The sequence below is a fragment of the Acomys russatus genome, chromosome 13, assembly GCF_903995435.1.
Source record: "Acomys russatus chromosome 13, mAcoRus1.1, whole genome shotgun sequence".
Classification (NCBI taxonomy): Eukaryota; Metazoa; Chordata; class Mammalia; order Rodentia; family Muridae; genus Acomys; species Acomys russatus.
The window spans coordinates 27417172-27434097 of record NC_067149.1 but is presented as its reverse complement, the minus strand read 5'-3'; the positions used below and the strand labels follow the sequence as shown (position 1 = coordinate 27434097).

The window sequence follows — 16926 nt, the reverse complement described above, 5'->3', positions numbered from 1 at the left end:
GGGTGGATGCAGGACAGGCTTAAGATTGCAGAAAGAAATGTTTCTTTTCTTTTCGGTGGTGAAGGCTAAAGAAAATAAGAGAAGGATAAATATATTTGGTGTTAGGTGAGGATTCCTTTGTCTTCTCAATCCTCCAAACCATTGCCTGTCCCTTCTTTCTTGAAACTGTCTGTCTGCTTCTGGCCTTCCCCAGGAGTCCACTCCAGTTCTCCTGGATTATAATGGACACGTTGGATGGCTTTGATGTTCACAGTGCTGTTTGCTCTGGTCGTGTTTGTGTGATACTGTGCTCTGATCTTAAGTCTCTTCTTCTAAAACAATGGCGGTTAATGTGTAACTTAGAAGGTAGCTATGAGGCTACTCGGAATGTGCCATGCTTGATGTTGCCTGGCTGTTCCCTGCCCACTCGGGCTTTTTTGTAAAGACTCCTCTCTCCGCCACCTTTCAGTCTCACCCAGTGGCTCCTGTTGAACTGTTATCTCTGTAGTAGTGACTCCTTGTCAGCTTTTATTGTCATTTCTGGTTCTCCCTGAGAATAGTATCTTTCCCTCTGTGCTTGGTGTCATAGTGGCATCGATCGTCCTTTCTTCATCTGGGACTAAAATGCAGGAATGATCACTGAAACTGACTCACTTCCTAAACCCATACAGGCACAGATTCTTAACCCTACCTGTACAGTATCTCCATCCATCCATCCATCGTCCACCCACCCACTCATCATTCTGTCTGTCCATCCATCTCCCACTCACCCATCAATGTGACATTGAATGAAATGATTGATCAAGCATCCCAGTATCCTTTTAGCTACAAGACACAATCCATGGCTTAAAGCATGGCTTAATGCAAAGAGTTCATTGCAAAACTTACCCTTTGTCAAGTCCCAAAACTGTCAGCCTGCCCTGTACAATGGAAAAGCCACTGGCCATATGTGGCTATAAGCACTTGAAGTATGACTAGAACACATGTAGACATGAATTTTATGCATGTATAAGTTTAACATAAACCAGTTTAAATATAAAATTTAAAACTGATGCTCAATTCAGTTCCTGGAAAACTATTGGTTGCATGAAAGCTGAAATCAAAGCAAATATTTTCAGTGAAATTTTAATTTCTGAATTGAGAGGATTTGTCCAAGGCTTCTCCTGAAAGGAAAAAAAATTAAAATGATTTTTCATGCATTTGTATTGCTTACTACATGTCAAAATAATTATATTTTGGTTACACTAGATGAAGTACAATTTTATATTTGATTCTTTTTACTTTCTCTAATGTGGCTACTAGAAATTTTTAAGTTCTGTTTCTGGATTGCTCAAGCTTTCTTGGCCCTCTCTGTTAAATATCTCACCACTAAGCTCCAGCTAGGAAGCCCTCTTGGATACCTCCTCTGAAAGAGGCATTCTTCCACAGACTTTTGCAGTGAACTCTTTCCCACAGGCATGCTTGGAGATTTGTCTTCTGTGTGACTCTAGATTCTGTCCAACTGACAGTATCAACCACCACACAGACAATGAAGCTGGTCATGTGGGGCACACAAGAGAAGCCAGAGAGGGTAGCCGGTATAATCCCATCCCTGAAAACCCGGGACTTGGACAGGCTTGGAGTCTGAATGGATGAGGAAGCAGAAGGTTCAGCATAACACCAAGTGTGAGGCTCTTTTAGGTTTTTTACAACAACAGAACTATGCAGAGAACTGTAGGGACAGGGTCTGTTACTCTGGAAAGGGACATTGATGGTAAGTGTGGTTTTCGCAACACAACACCAGAAGACATGGAAAGTTTGAGGTCTCCATTGCTTGAGAGCCAGAGTCAGCAGGTAGCAGCCTTGTGGCTGACTCCACATAGCTCTTTTGTTAGAGTTTTACTAGATGATAGCTGTGCCTCTTGCATTTTTCCTGATGTTTTTGCACCAGCTAAGTCATAGGGCGAGAAACCGGATGGCCGACAAGGTAAGACATTGCTCTTCCTCAGCCCTTTGCTGGAGAGTGGCTGCTACTGCTTTAGAGTCTGAGAACAGCAATTTAGAGGTAGGAGGAGACTCCTCAGATTGCAGAGAGGACCCTGGGGATATAGCTTTATCAGTAGAATTCTTGCTTCACAAGCATGTGAGTCTGATTCCTGACACCCAGCATAGAAACCTGGATGTGGCGCTGTATGACTGTAATCCCAGTGCTGGGAAGGCAGAAGCAGGCCAATCCCTAGAGCTTGCCAGGTAGCAAGCCGAGCCAAATGGTGAGCCTCCGGGTCCCAGAGAAATAATGTAGCTCACAAAGTATGTTGGGGAGTGATTGGGGAAGATGCCTTAATTTGATCAGGTATATATATACACCCAAGCACATGAACATGTACACACACACACAAACACACACACACACACACACGCATACAAATTAGAGAGGGAACCATATGTCTACAGGGAGGTGTCTTTCCCAAGAGAGATAGTATGAAAGACAGTCACTCATTGTCAAGAGCCAAAGAAGAGAAGGATAGAAAATCTCAGTTGCAGTTAGCTACTGCAAGCTCCTTTGAGGTGTTGGGGTGGGCCTCCTTAGAGAAGCCAGTGAGCTTGTAGTGGGAGGGGGAAGAAGAAGAGAGAGACAAAGCATATTCCTTTCAGTCTCCTGGCAGGACAAGGAAGGAGAGAGGGAGACAAGAGAAAGAGATGCTTGGCAGTGGGGAACATTTCCTTCATTACTGCCATGCACACCAGAGGAAGCAGATCTGAGGAAAAGAGGTGAGTGATAGAGCAAGAGGGAGACGAGACTGTCGAGGAAGACAGCACCAAGGCGTCTTGCCTTTTAGGACTCAAAGGCATCTTCCTCATGTGTCTACCAGCCTCTTTGCTTCAGCCTTATTTTGGGGTTCTTTTATTAATTAAAACTTAGGGAAAAACAAACAAAAATCAAACAAAAGCAAGAGCAACAGAAACCCCCCACAAACAACCCTTCTCTCATCCTTGCCTTGCGGTGATCTATGCACATGGAGGCTCCAGCTCATCTTTGCTGTTAAGCTTGGTCACTTCCTTTTCTGCTCATCACTCTGTGAGTTTTTCCATTTAGTCAACCCCAGATCCAATGTATTAAAGAACATCTCACAACTGCATTGCCATGTATTGACGTTTTTGTGCATATTCCTGTAGAATATGGCAGGGTAACCATGTATGTCATGTTAGATATGTAAGCAGTCTGAAGGTGAGTGCACGGGAGGCTTTGCACAGGTCACATACGGATCCCACACCTTATAAAGAGCCTGGATGTGTGGAGATCTGGGTGTGCCTAGTAGGAGATAGGATGCTGAGGGATGGCTGTACTGCATCGCATTGTGTTAAAGACTACATCCCCAGATCCATCAAGGGTACGCATAGCAGTAGCATTTATGAAGTGAAAAATGCAGGAAAACACAAAACAAAACAAAAACCATAAAGCATTAGAGTTGTAAAGCACCTTATAAATAGGTTAGTGACCTAAAACCAGGATGCACTGCTTTGATCCCTTCGTAAAAGCCGAATGTGTTTGTGTGTGTACAGGTGAATGTTTGTGTAGAGCCCAAAATACAAGTTCAGCTGTCATTCTCTGAAGTCTTTCTAGCTTGCTTTTTGAGGCCATGTAGACTAGGCCAGCTACCTAGTGAGCCCCAGGGCTCTTGCTGCCTGTCACCATTCCTCAGCTTTAGTGCGTTCTGAAAGAACACATTTCTCACTGAACTACTCCTGACATGTAAAGCCAGGTAGTAGCTGTTGTGAGGACTGTGCAGTGCAATGTGTAGTGTGCACCGCAACTCAAGTCAGTAATACATCCACACCGCCAACTGTGATGTCTTCAGATGTCATCAGATGTCCCCCTTCTTCATTCTCACTGCTATGGAAGGACACTTTGGTCAGCAGAATTGCTTTCCTAACGCCTTATATTATTCTTGGTGTGTTATTTCCTTTATTCTTTAAACTTTTAATAGTTGAACCCAAAGGAAGTTATCCCAAAGCCATCTTGTTCCAGGCCAGGAAAATGGAAAGTACCCATTTTGGACCATTTCCCAAGCTGCTGGTGGCCCTGCTCTCTTCCATCTAACAATGCCAGACGGGTCCTCAGTGTTGGGGGATGATGGTTGAGATCATTCAGCTACTGGGTTTTAAGATCTTGATATCCTAACATGAACCACACTGGCCTGGACACACCTGTCCTTGGTGTACGAGCCTACCCAAAATGCAGTTCTAGAACTGTCTGTCAGAGCTGTTCTGATAAAAGTGCAGGTATAGACTCTTGTCAATGATCTCACCTTGTGATAAAATCCAACTTTTATTGGGGAAAAATTCAAAACCTTTTCCTGGGGTGGAAAGATGGCTCATAGGTTACGAATGGCTACTGCTCTTCCAGAAGACCCAAGTTCAGTTCCCAGCACACTTTCCTAGAGGATCACACTGCCTGTAACTCCAGTGCAGGGATGTCTAATGGCTCCATGGGGAATGCATCCATGTGCACAAACCCAGACATAGACAAACAATTGCAAATACTTCTTTAATTTTTCACAGCTTAGAGAGGTCAAATCATGTTTGGTATTTGTGGCTCTGTGGACAGCCTCTGAATAGAACACATGGGGCATTGGAGGGCTGGTCAACAGGCCTTGAACACATCCAGATTGCTATTTACTGTGACGGACCCCCATCATCTCTTGTTCAGGTAGAAGTTGTCAGTGGTTGGAGTTGGGTCATGGATACGATTTTGTTCATGCCTAGTGATCCTGTATGTGGACACCTGGTAAATGCCTTAATAATTAGTCATTATCTATAAGGTGCAGGGTGCTAGCCCTACCTGCAGTTATTATATTTCAACCAACTTTGGACACAAAGGAGAAATGTTCCTGAAGAGAAGATGATTTTTTTCTAAAGACTGTGAAGCTTTACACGATCATCCCAAGATTCCTTCAATTCCCAAAATTGCTCTGCTCCACAATTTCGCTTTTAACTACACCATGGTTAGTTAGGCGTAACTTTACACTGTTGTCAGAAGGAGGAAATACGGAATGTATTGACGTTACCCTCCGCACCCAGCCAGGAGGCAGCATGAAGAAGAACATTTGTTAAAGTGCTGGCTGAGAACCTTGTCCTAGGTTCAGGTTCGCTTTGTAATGGCAATAGTATTCTGTGCTTGAGTATTTCCCAGTGGCCTCCCAGAGGGCTGGGTTTTATGGGCTAGTAATCATCAGTGTGATTTATTGAGCGCCTACTGCATGCGAGGCACTTTCCATATATTACCTTTGTGCTTTCAGAGACCCTGCGTTTTTCACAGTAGCACTTATCTCCATTTGAGTCTCCGCTTCTGTGTGTGGTAATTGATTAATGCCTGCTTCTCCATTAGATCCTCACCTTCATGTTGATGGGATTCTATTGATTTTTTGTTCCCCCACTGTTGCCCCAACACTTACGCTGGCCTTGTCATGACTGGGCACAAAATAACTATTTCGTAGAAGAAAGATCAAGGCCAAATACATAGGAGTATGATTTTAGAACTAAGAAATGGAGTAAAGAGAATTGTTGGTGGTTTGTTGACAGAGCTTAGAATGAAACCTAAGTAAGTCCACAAACCTTTTCAGCATACCTACCACCTCAGGGTGTGTGTGTGTGTGTGTGTGTGTGTGTGTGTGTGTGTGTGGTGTGTGGTGTATGTATGTGTCTTCTCATAGGTTCGCATTCTGTAAGGTTGAGATGGTCCTAGAACTTGCGTTGTCCTAACTACTGTTCACAGAGCTTTGTGCCATCATCCTCACAAGTTGCAAGTAACAGTGGAAAAGCTGATACCTTCCTGTCTGTTGGAGGCAAGAGCATCTCTGTCAGGAAGCCACTGCAGGAGGCATGCCCCTTGCACCTGCACTGATTGGGAGATGGTGAATACTGTGGTTGTGTTTTAGAGGGCCATTCAGGGACTGTGGTCTTTGATGTTTTATTCCCTGTAGTTTTTTTTCCCTGTAGTTTTTTTGCTGTTGTTGCTTGTTTTTTTTGTTTGTTTTGTTTTTCGAGACAGAGTTTCTCTGTGTAGCCTTGGTTGTTCTGGATTCACTTTGTAGACTAGGCTGGCCTTGAACTCACTGTGATCTGCCTGCCTCTGCCTCCCAAGAGCTGGGATTAAAGTCATGCGCCACCAAGCCTGCCCGTTCCCTGTTGTATTGACACTCATTGTGGTGTTGATTGATAGTCTTTGTCCATGTTACAGGAGAGGAAAGTTCTGATTGTAGCTCTCTGTTTAGGGAGGCAGATTAACAGTATTTTTTTTTTTTCTGAAGACACCCTGTACCTCTGTCTCTCATATTTACCCAGTAAGTGCCAGGATGCAGCCTGGGAGATCTTCTCAGCTACCACACAGATCACTGAATCCTGCTGAGAGTTGGCTCATCAGATACCAGCTGTTCTCCTGCTTCACTATGAGGCTGTCCAGTGGTCCAGCAGCCAGAATGTGAAGAGAAGCTGCCATCCTCCTCCTCCCCCATGCCTGCCCTCCCTATCTAATCCAGGGCCTTAAGTTATTCCTAACAGGCTGCCATGCCTTTGATACCCTAGGGAAAGCAGTTTGATGAAGAATTTACATTCTTTGTTAAGCACTGCCTCCCAGTCCCTGGGGGTGGTGGGGGGCACAGGTTGAGCATTTGGCCTCTTTGCTAGGTTGAATAGAGGTCTCCATGCCTGTTGCTCACCTTGGGTATGTATCACCACTAAGAGAAACATTGCTGAAAAGGGATGCCCTACTGCAGAGTTGTCAGTGCCTAGTACAGCAAGAGCAGTTCGATTGGTCCTCACTGCCTTTATCACTAGCTCTTGTATGTTTCCAGATTACTTGTGACTTTTCAGACTAGTTTATTCTCAGTTCTTTGAAGCGAGTAGAATCTGATGTCTTCTCTTTTTGCCTGGCTAGGACATAATGTTGTCATTTTTGTGCGTGAATATATACTTGTGTATGTTGCATTCTGATTGTATGGCAGTAAGAAAACATGAAAAGGTGCATAAGAAAAGATGTGTTTGAGTAAAAACCCCTCAGATGCTTCCCTTTATAGGGTTCAGCTGTGCCCAAGCTGAACATGAAGGTGGGTTAATGAGATGAGGACTTCTGAGCCGAGAGTGGTATTATATTACAGAAATCACACCAGAAGTGAATTTGTAGGGAGCCACTTCTTGAAGAGCACCCCCCTTAGTTTTTTCTCTTCAGTGGGACAGACTAGGCACTGAAAGTAGAGATGACAGATGAGGACTAGTGGGCTTTTCTTAAATAGAGGAATTTTCTTGAAGCCTGCCATGCGATTTCACTTCTATCTCTTCTATACATGGTTCCTCCCTTTAACTTTAGTTTATATTTGTCTGCCAGTGGTTTTTGGGGCGGGGGGGGATTGGTATCTGTAAACTACTTCCCTATGCTTTTGGCCTTCCAAAGGGTAATAATTAAAAAGCACAGGTGTGGGAAGCCACAAATATGAAAGAGAGCTTATATTCTGCCTTTTCTTTTATATATATTATATGTATAATAAAAATCATTCTCATTTTGTAATGTGTTCGCATCATGGCCATTGTTCTCATAAAACCTACTGTATTTTAAGAAATGATACAATCTATGAAGCATTTCCCATTATGGAGACACCATGTCTTTAAATTATAGCAATTTCTTAAGATTTTAAGGCAAAATGAGCTCTTAGAAGTGTGATTAATGGCAGGGAATAAGGCTAATGCTGGGTCAACAGTGGCACTCCATTACAAAGAAGGTTGGGCTAATAAAAGCATCCATCTTTTGGACCAATAAAGCAGTTGAATGATATGCTTATGGTTCTTATCATATCGTAGTTACTTGGTATTGAATAAACTCTGAACTTGCATTGTGGAAAGGCCACAAGCCTGAAGTGGTTGATGCCCTGGCTCTTTGCTGGAGTCAGGAGAGGTGAGGCTGTGAGAGAGGCCCACAGCAGGAGCTGTTGATGAGATATTTAGCATGTCGCCATGTACAATACAGTCTAGGATCCCTGCTCGGTTTGGGACAAGCAAAGAAAATGTCATTTGTCAGTTGATTATTTCCCTACTAGTGTAAGTGCACTCAGTAGGTCCTTAATGAGTGCCTCAAGTGGCGTTTCTAGAAAGCTCCTGAGTCACACATTCATTCTGGATCCTCATAAAGTTCCCTGTGTCTCCTCTGGTTCCACTATGTTCCCCAACATATAAGTCTGCATTGTTCACTGATGAGTTCAAGCAGAATTTTAGGTGGGTCATGAATGATTCATAAGTTTTCACAATTGTGGTTTGATACTGAATCAATCCTATCTTCAAATATATATTTGATACATACATAGATGCATGCATGCATGCATACATACATACAATTTTTACAGAGACCAAGACACCACCACCAATATATAATGTTTGCAAACAATTCGTATGAGTTAGTGTGCCTGTATGTGGGCATTCACAGTTCATGCCTGAGTACAGCTTGTGATGGTCAGTTCTTTTCAACCTAGGAGTGGAATGTCAGTGTCCAGGTTTGGTGGTAACTGCAGTTATTTCCCAAGCCATCTTGCCACCCCAGTTTCAAATAGCTTTAAATCCTTCTGATAAAGCCAAGGAGAACATCTGGCAGTTGTATGTTTAATGTGTCTTTACTGAGTATCAGCTCATTATTGAACAAAGAAAGGCTGTGGTCTTCACTCAGCCTCCGAGGACAGTGGGTCTGGGCTGACTGGGGTCTCCTTGCTTGGCTTTGTTACACCTATGCCAAGCTCTTCTATGGCGGGTTCCATGTTGTCTTTCCCTTTGAAGAAGTGACACAAAGTTTCCCCTGAAGACACATTTGTTTTTCAAATGTGAGCCATTTTATAAAAATAGCAGAGAGTAGGTGTGGATGGAAATGACAGAGAAGGAGGAGGAAGAGGGGGAGAAATTAGGCTTGGGGAGCTGGCCCCAGGGTCCCCTCAGATGACACATTTGTAATTCTCAAAGAGTCTCAGATTTCTCATCCCAGAGAGAATTTGTGAGAACCAACCAGACTTTCCAATCTCAAGTCCTCTTTGTGTCTTGGAACTATTTTTGGAAAGCTGAATGACGAGCTGGTATAACGACTTCTTAATCAGTATGTTATTCATTTTAATATTAACACTTATGAACCTGGGGTCCATAGATATAAAATAAATAAGCTGAGCCTTTGATAGTAAACCTCATAGTGGTTCTGGGCGGGTGTGGCAGCGTATGAGGAGAAGAGTCTGGATGCCAGGTCTTTGTCTTCCCTGTAGTCATCTTCGCCTCCTTCAGCTAGTGACTACATGCCTGCTTCACCTTTGCCTTAAAAAAAAAAAAAAAAGTCAGGGTTCAATTATTGGCCTTTTATCAAAGGATCTTGGTGACAATGCTTTAGGTTGCCATTTGGAATTGCAAGCTGTGTTTGTCCTGCTTTATTGATACCTGCTACTTCAACACAGCTTCAATGAGGGGAGGGGGGAGAGGGAGAGAGGTGGGGAGGGAGGAGAGGAAGAGGAAGGAAAGGAGGGAGGGACAGGGGAGGAGAGAGAAAGGGGGAGGGGGGAGGAGGAGAGGCAGAAGGGAGAGGGAGGGGCGGGGAGATTGGGGAAAGAGTTCAAGGGCAGATGGTAACCAGTCACTGTTGCCAGAAGGCAGAAGGCAGGGGAGGCTGGGTGCAGCTTTGTCCTCCAGCTCTTACTGGCACATCAGGTCAGGCACTTTGCTCTCACTTACTTTCTTGTCATGCTGACCACATCTATGGGGTAGAGAGCCTGGAATGTGGGAACGGTCTGTTCCCAGGCACTGGCGGAAGAACCTCCGTCGTCCTCGTGGTGTGCTTGCATCATCCTGGCATTGAGCAAGCTGGGCTTGCCTTCTCTAGGGCAGTAGAACAGCTCCTGGCCTGACCACCTTCTCCCGGGCACACAGGACACATCGCAGGGTGCTAACTAGTCCTTGAGCTCCAAATTTTGGTATTAGTAGGCCCTGAATGCCCAGTGGGCAGTTCTTCCCTGAGCAGGGAGTGCTGAGGCCTTCTTGCCTGTGTTGATGTGGGGAAAGAAGGCTATGAACAGAGGACAGTGGAAACAAACCCCAGCACAAAACAAAACAAAAACACGAGAGAAAACACTGCAGATGCTTTGTACCTTTCTGTGTGCAGAACAGAGAGTAGATAATTGAAGCAAGAGCCAGCGAAGGCTGAGAAGTTGCTGTGGAAGGAAGGTTGGCGGTGTCGGCGTAGGGGAGCCGGCAACGTTTTTTATTACCATTTGAGACAGAGACCAAAAGGCAAATAATGTCATGATGAATAATGCTATTGTCAGAGTCCTGGGGTATGTCTCTAAAAAAATTTCCCCCTCACTTTCAGATTTTGCTTTGGATGACCAGCAGACTGTTATTTTGCTACTAGCAGAATGCAGATTTTTAAAAAATTAATTAACCAATTGTAAATGTAAGATGTTAGACACACTACTAAACTGCTTTTCAGTACTTTTTGCTTATTAAGTGTTAAGTAACAGAGAGACCTTCTTCACATGCACCAAAATTAAGTAGTTTAATGATATTATGCTGTCTGTAAAAGAAGTTTGAGCTAGTGCTTTCCCTGTAGATTGAATCCCTAAATATAGCATTTCTGATAGGGTGTGATAATGCTCTTTCTAACTCTAAGTCAGCTTGCTATGTATGGCAGTTTACATGTGAAGTCAGTCTTCGAAGATTAAATATTTCTTCTTAATGGACATGGTGAATTAATTCACTCTGGCCTTTGCAAAGACACAGTGTCATCCACCGCCACCACCCCCAGTCCCCAATGCTAATCTTACAAGGAACTCCTGAGCTCTGTAAGGTATCATCAGCTGACTATATGTATCTTTTATTTATTTTAAGGACACTGCCTTCCTGTGGCACAGTTTGGGTTTTACAGAGTCCTTGAGGCTTCTACCTATGTGTTTGTTGGCCCAGTAGGTTTACAGAGGCTTTTATGTAGAGCAAGGAAGCCTGTAGGTTTCCCTACTGGAAGAAACACTGAGAATTGGGATCTATGTTTGACTCATGTATTTCACTGATAAAAGAAGATGAGCCCAGGAAATGAATGCAGAGTTACTGAAGCATAAAACCATCATAGGCTTTCTCAAAGGCCAGTCCAGATCCAGCCCTGGGTACTTTACACTGAAGCCTGTGTTGGAATTTTTTTGGTTTTTTATCTGCAAGCCATGGAATAAAAGGGAGTTGCCCAAGGTTGGTCTGCCTCATTTGGGGTGATCTGCTGTTTTTCTTTGGAGGAGGTGTGTGTCATTGTATATTTTCTTTTTCTTTTTTATAAAAAGCTCTAGTGGTAATGTCTCCAGGAAGGAGTTAAGCAGATTCAGCTTGCTTCACCCTGCCTTCTATGATGAGTGATGGCAGTTGGTAACAGCAAATTGTTGTTTATCCACAAACATGGCATTGTGCAAACAGGCAAGCCGAGGCTCCAACCAGTTGGATTTCCTGGTGGTCAGCAGCTGATCCCTGTAACTTCAACCTTCCTGCCTCTCTAAATGTCAGAAGAATGAAGGCGTGTGTGGCTTGCCCTCTTCCCAGCTCTCTACCCTGTAATGCATTTACCTCCTCACCACGACCTTGATTCTAGGGAAGCTACCCCTTTCTCCTCCCCAGTTCTGTTTACTTTACCCTGCCCCTGGTGTCACCTATGAAATCTGTTGATTATTCCACCTGGTTAATGTTAAATTGCTCTGGTAAGATGATGTGTTTGTTCATAAACACAAATGCTGGGCCCCCTGTTTACTGTACCCATGGCAGCAATCGTTATTAAACAAATATTGCTTTGTTTGCGGGTGGAAGCAGCAGTTTATCCTGTAAGGTCTGTTTAAAAAGAAGAAGGAAAAAAAAAATACACCGCACACAAATACACACATCCAAGACTTAAATGCTAGAATTTCGATAAAGAAAGAAAAGGGGAGCCTGTCCCTGGAATGCGGTTGAAAGCGCCCTAGGTTTGCTTTTCTTATCTCTTGCTTGGATGAAGGGGCTGGGGAGATTAGCGACTTGTTTGGCTTTTCTAAGAGATTTCCTTAGTGTAATGATATCTATGCAGTTGTTTGCTTTCTTCGGAGAGGGGCGAGATCTCCTGAAAGGCCACCAGCTCAGTCATAGAGCATCAGATGGCTAGGAAATTCTTTGTGGAACAAACAAGGACTTAGAAAGTGTAGGGCGGAAAGGCCTGGACTATGAACGAAGGGAGCCCTCAGAAGGTACAGCCTTTGGACTTCATTCCGTCTGTCTCTCTGTCTCACGTACTATCATGCGGGATTGGTTTGATCAGGGCTTGAAGTGTGTTCTCTGTTAAGTCTGAGAAGTGTGTGTGGGAGGTTAGCCTTGTTATAATCTGAAAGGGTCTTACTGTGGCATAACTCTAAAGGAACTGCACCTTTAATGTGTATTTTACATGTTTAAATGATCGATATTTTTCTCTAACTTGTCGCTCTTCTCTATTCTGTTTTAAGCTGGGTTTGTGCCTCGCACCATATCTAGTTCACTAAATCAAGCTTTGGCGTCTCTTATTTTGTGACTCTTGTCCCTTTGACAACGGGAACTTCTTTAGATGAGACGGTTGTGTTTTGGTGTTTTGTAGACAGCAGAGAAAACTCAGCTCTCACCTCTTTGTTGTTGGGTCTTGTTTTTTAATGATGATCTGTTACCGTTTCTGAATTTTCCTTCTAATACTGAACTGAACTTCACTGTATTTGCCTGAGTTAGAATGCAGTGGCTAGAGCGAGGGTGGAGGCTGGGGGTGGGGGGAGCAGGGTGTTAGGGGTGTGGAGCAGGGTTGCTTCTGACCTTCAATGGCAAAATGGTGTCTTTTATCTCAGAGAAACTAATCTGTCCAAGAGCAACTTCCAGGAGCAAGATATATACAAGTGCTTATTAGAGTTTTTGAAGGATAAAATTAAATAATTGTTCCTTTCACACAACAGAGAAATGCAAGCAACAGAGCCCTGATGGCCTTCATTCATTGTGCTGCCATGTTGCTGTGAGCATATTGTTCACCCTGATCACCTGAGCGGCTAGGGGCTACAGGCAAGGAGGCAGACACATGAAGTGTGTCGTCGAACATGCCGCTCATTAGTGGACGATATAAACCTGGCCCTGTGTACATTAAATTATATGAAATATGGAGATGGGGAAGATAGCCTTCTCTAGTTGTTGCTTGCTTTTCTCTGCTGGGCCTTTTATGAGAGGGCTTAGCTATTCAGAGCCTCTAATGATTAAAGTTCAGCAGGCCTTGTGAGTCCTCAAACTTAAAACCTATTTTCTAGGGTGGAAATGTGTTTTAACTGTGCTCTCTGGAGCACCTGGCCCCTTCATGCCTGACCTTCGGCGGCTTCCTTGTGGCAAAGCAAACAGCCTACCCTAGATTGCCAACATTCCCTTTCGCTGTCATTTAATGATGTGAACAAGGGCGGGTCAGTGTGCCAGGGAGTGGGCCTGTACTCTCCACTCATTTCTAGTAGGTTGCCCAGTGGGGGCCTTTCCCATGGATATTCTGTCTACTGTTGCTATGATTGCAGTACCTCACTTCTAGCCCACCGACAGAGAGGGGGTTGGAGCGATCGGAGTCCAACAACCTCAAACTCTTAGCTAGATATAGCAGTTTTCAGAGGCATATGTAGAGGGTGGGGTAGGGATGGGAGCTTTCGGCCCAGGCTCATCAGTGACTTATCAAGACCAGTGTCCTGAAAGCTTGTGTACTAAAAGTTCTCAAGTGTACTGCTGGCAGGGTATGGGGAGTCAGAAATCCTTTCTCCTTGGTCATGTGAAGTCCCTTGTTTTCACACTGGAAACCAGCTGGGGAAGAGGAACCTTGGCTTTTGTTAGAGCATTATTTTACTGTCAACTATTCTGCCAACCTGGTTCTACGTCACGGGTTACAAGGAAGTTAAACATCCTGTTCTCTACCATTTCCAGTCTACTTGAGTCGCCCTTATGTGTATTCAATGCTCACAACTGTGAGATAGACTTAAGCCCCCTCCCCAGGTGATTATCTTGACTTGAAATATAGTGTGACTATGTGGGGTGTGGTGATGCATACCTCTCATTCTAGCCTTTGTGGGAATGAGGCAGGAAAATGGTGAGTTTGAGGCCAGCTGGACTACTTAATAAGACCTTGTCTCAAACATCTAAAGGTTGAAAATATGTCTTAGTGACAATACTTATCTTACAAAAAGCCATATATTTGATACATTTAATAATCACGACAAAAAAAGAAACGGGGGGGGGGGCAAAGACAGTGATTTAATGATAATCTGACTTTTCAACCACAAATTACCCCTTCCAAAGACTTACAGAAAACATACCATTTAAAAAGTAAGTGCATAAACTTGGTGGCTAGAATTGATGTCACTTCTATCTGATCAAGAGGCTAGGCATGGGCTTTTTAGCCATTTAATCACATAGTCAAAACTATAACAGTTAGCTACCAAATTTCTATTATGTGAAAGGAGTACTTAAAGACAGAGAATGTGATAAAAGATGGGTGTTTTAAACAAATGGAGGTTGGTAGGTGTGCGTGTACATGTGTGTTTGTGTGTTTGTGTGTGTGTGTGTGTGTGTGTGTGTGCGCGCGCGCGCATGTGCTTCTGTGTGTCCCAGTGTTGGAGGCCAGAGGACAACTCATGAGGTACACTGTCCCATCTAATTTTAGGCCAGCGGCTCCCAGTGGCCTAGAGCGCTTGCCTAGCTAGCCTGACTGAGCCTGTTGGCTACACCCCAGGGAACTGCCTGTGTCCTCCCTAGCACTGGGATTACAAGTGTGTGCAGACATGCCAGGCTTCATTGTGGACTCTGGAGACTGATCTCGGACCCTGCTTATAATGCAGGCAGTTGACTAACTGAGCTGTCTTCCTAGCCCAAAACAGAAACATTTTTGTCAGAGTATCTCTCCCTTCATTTAACTAACAAATGTAAACTCTGAGTTAATCGAGGAACACAAACTGGTTTTAGTTAGCCTATATCTGTTCTTTCTTTTGTTCTTTTTTTTTTTTCCCCCTGAGCCAATTCTCCTTGACCATAGAGTGCTGGAAGGTCACTTCTACAATACCCACCTCTGTTCATGGGGAACTATGGTGATCTGGCTTTGCCCTTTCTTCCCATGTGCCTCAGTAAGAGGTCACATTTGTTTTGTTTTTGTTTTGAGCACATATTTGACAGTTGCATTTCCTCTGAGCTTTTACCGAAATTCCAGATTTTGACAAGATAGATGGAGACCTCTACAGTGCATGATAAAGTTGATAATACATAAATCATTTTTAACAACAGGTAATATGCATAATTTACGGTGTTACCATGCTATCTTTTGATATTTATGATGGATAATGCTCAGTTTTTACCCTCATATTACTGCTTTAAATTATACCACAAGAAAATTAATGAGAAAGTAGATTTATGGGTTTCATTTGTTTGTCAATTCGGAAATTAATTGGGTGTTAATTTTAGCCGTCCCTCATCAGACCAGGACTTTAGTACGTGTGCATTACTTTGCATTCATTGTAGCGTACCTCCCATTTACTGTGGGTCACTAGCTTTGCATACATTAAAATAGCCCCGCGGCTCATTCCCTTGATTACTTTTTGAACTGCCATGCATTAGAAAATTTACGCCTTTCTGTTATAATTATGAAAATTTGGTATTGGACGGTAGTGTCTTCAGTACCCCGACTTCGCTTACCGCACTTGCGCTTGGGTGGTCTCTTTCTGGAATGGGTCCAGTACAGGCTGTGGAACAAAGACTGCTACCTGAAGGGTTCTCTCATGGCTTGTCAGTGTCATCTCAGAAGAGGAGGGATCAGCTGCTGCTGTTCTTCCTCTTGTTTGGCTTGTCCTTTTTACCCACTCCTTGTCTTCAGCGTGTGGCTCTGCTTGAAGAGAGGAATGCCACATTGTGTGGGTAGTTGAGGTGACTCTGGCATGCCCCTCCTTCCTGTTTTGCTTCTTAACCCCTGAATGTGACTCCTACTGCTGCCCCCGTCCTGTCCTCACTGCTGCCTGTTACACTGTCACCAAAGGAAGAGTGTCATGCCTTATGATGGGACCTGTGGCATCCCCAGTCCCCTACGGCCTCCACTGAGGGCCCTTGACTTTCATCTGGGCTGTTCCTTGCCTCTCTTTTGCAAGAGAGCAACCACATGAATGGTTACAGGGTGGGGCTTATTTGATGTCCTAGGCCACCCCACCATGTAGCAGCACCTTGCTCCTTGAAACTCCTTTGTTTGTCTTCTGTTACCATGTAAACCTTGTGTGCGTTATACAGGAACCAGTTTGTTTGCTCAGTGAGACCCTGAAAGGAATACACACTTTTTTTTTAAAATCTTACTTTCGACAGTCTGTTGGTATTTTTCCCCCCTCTGAATGCTAGATGCAAAATCATGAAGGAATTTAAAATCTTGATGCAACGTGAGTAATTAAAAGGATTCATTCCAGAAATGAACGTAGTGCACCCCTCCTTTTGCCTTGCTAACCCCTAAATGTTACATAACTGGTGAGAAAGTAAGAGAGTTTACTGTTTCTGGAATCATAACACTCTTAGTTCTTCCCTCCCTCCCTTCCTCCTTCCCTCCCCTCCTCCCTCTTAACCTGTGTTGTGTCTCACAGTCTCAGTCTCTTCCTTCTCTGCACCGATGTACAGTAAGGAAGAGGGTTGTCCTTTTTGCATGGATAGAGTAGGAACGCCTAGATCCTCTACTCAGTGTCCTGGAAGTAGCATTGCCCTTAACTTCACTTCTCCCCATAGCAGTAGGAACATGTTCTCCAAAACGGTTTGGTTTAATTTACACATCCCTTTGTGAACAGACCAAGTTCTTTAAGGGCATTTATTCTGCTTCATATAAATAATTGATCAGCCAAGTTAATTTACTTCTGCCTGACTTGGTCAACCTTAATTAACTGCCCTGGAATCAAGACT

General features: G+C 43.9%; 1 protein-coding gene across 12 annotated transcripts in view; it reads left to right on the top strand.

The window, feature by feature from the left end:
* Nucleotides 1-16926, top strand: part of Foxp1 (forkhead box P1) — a 602856-nt gene that overhangs the window by 347880 nt on the left and 238050 nt on the right. The window contains exon 1 of one of the 12 annotated variants that reach the window (XM_051154982.1): nt 11941-11963. The exons of 10 other annotated variants lie outside the window; for them this stretch is intronic. The gene's annotated coding sequence lies outside the window, so the exon portion shown is untranslated. Of the gene's footprint in view, nt 1-11940; nt 11964-12032; nt 12222-16926 lie in introns of those variants that run through there. One more of the 12 variants, XM_051154981.1, reaches the window with a different exon arrangement.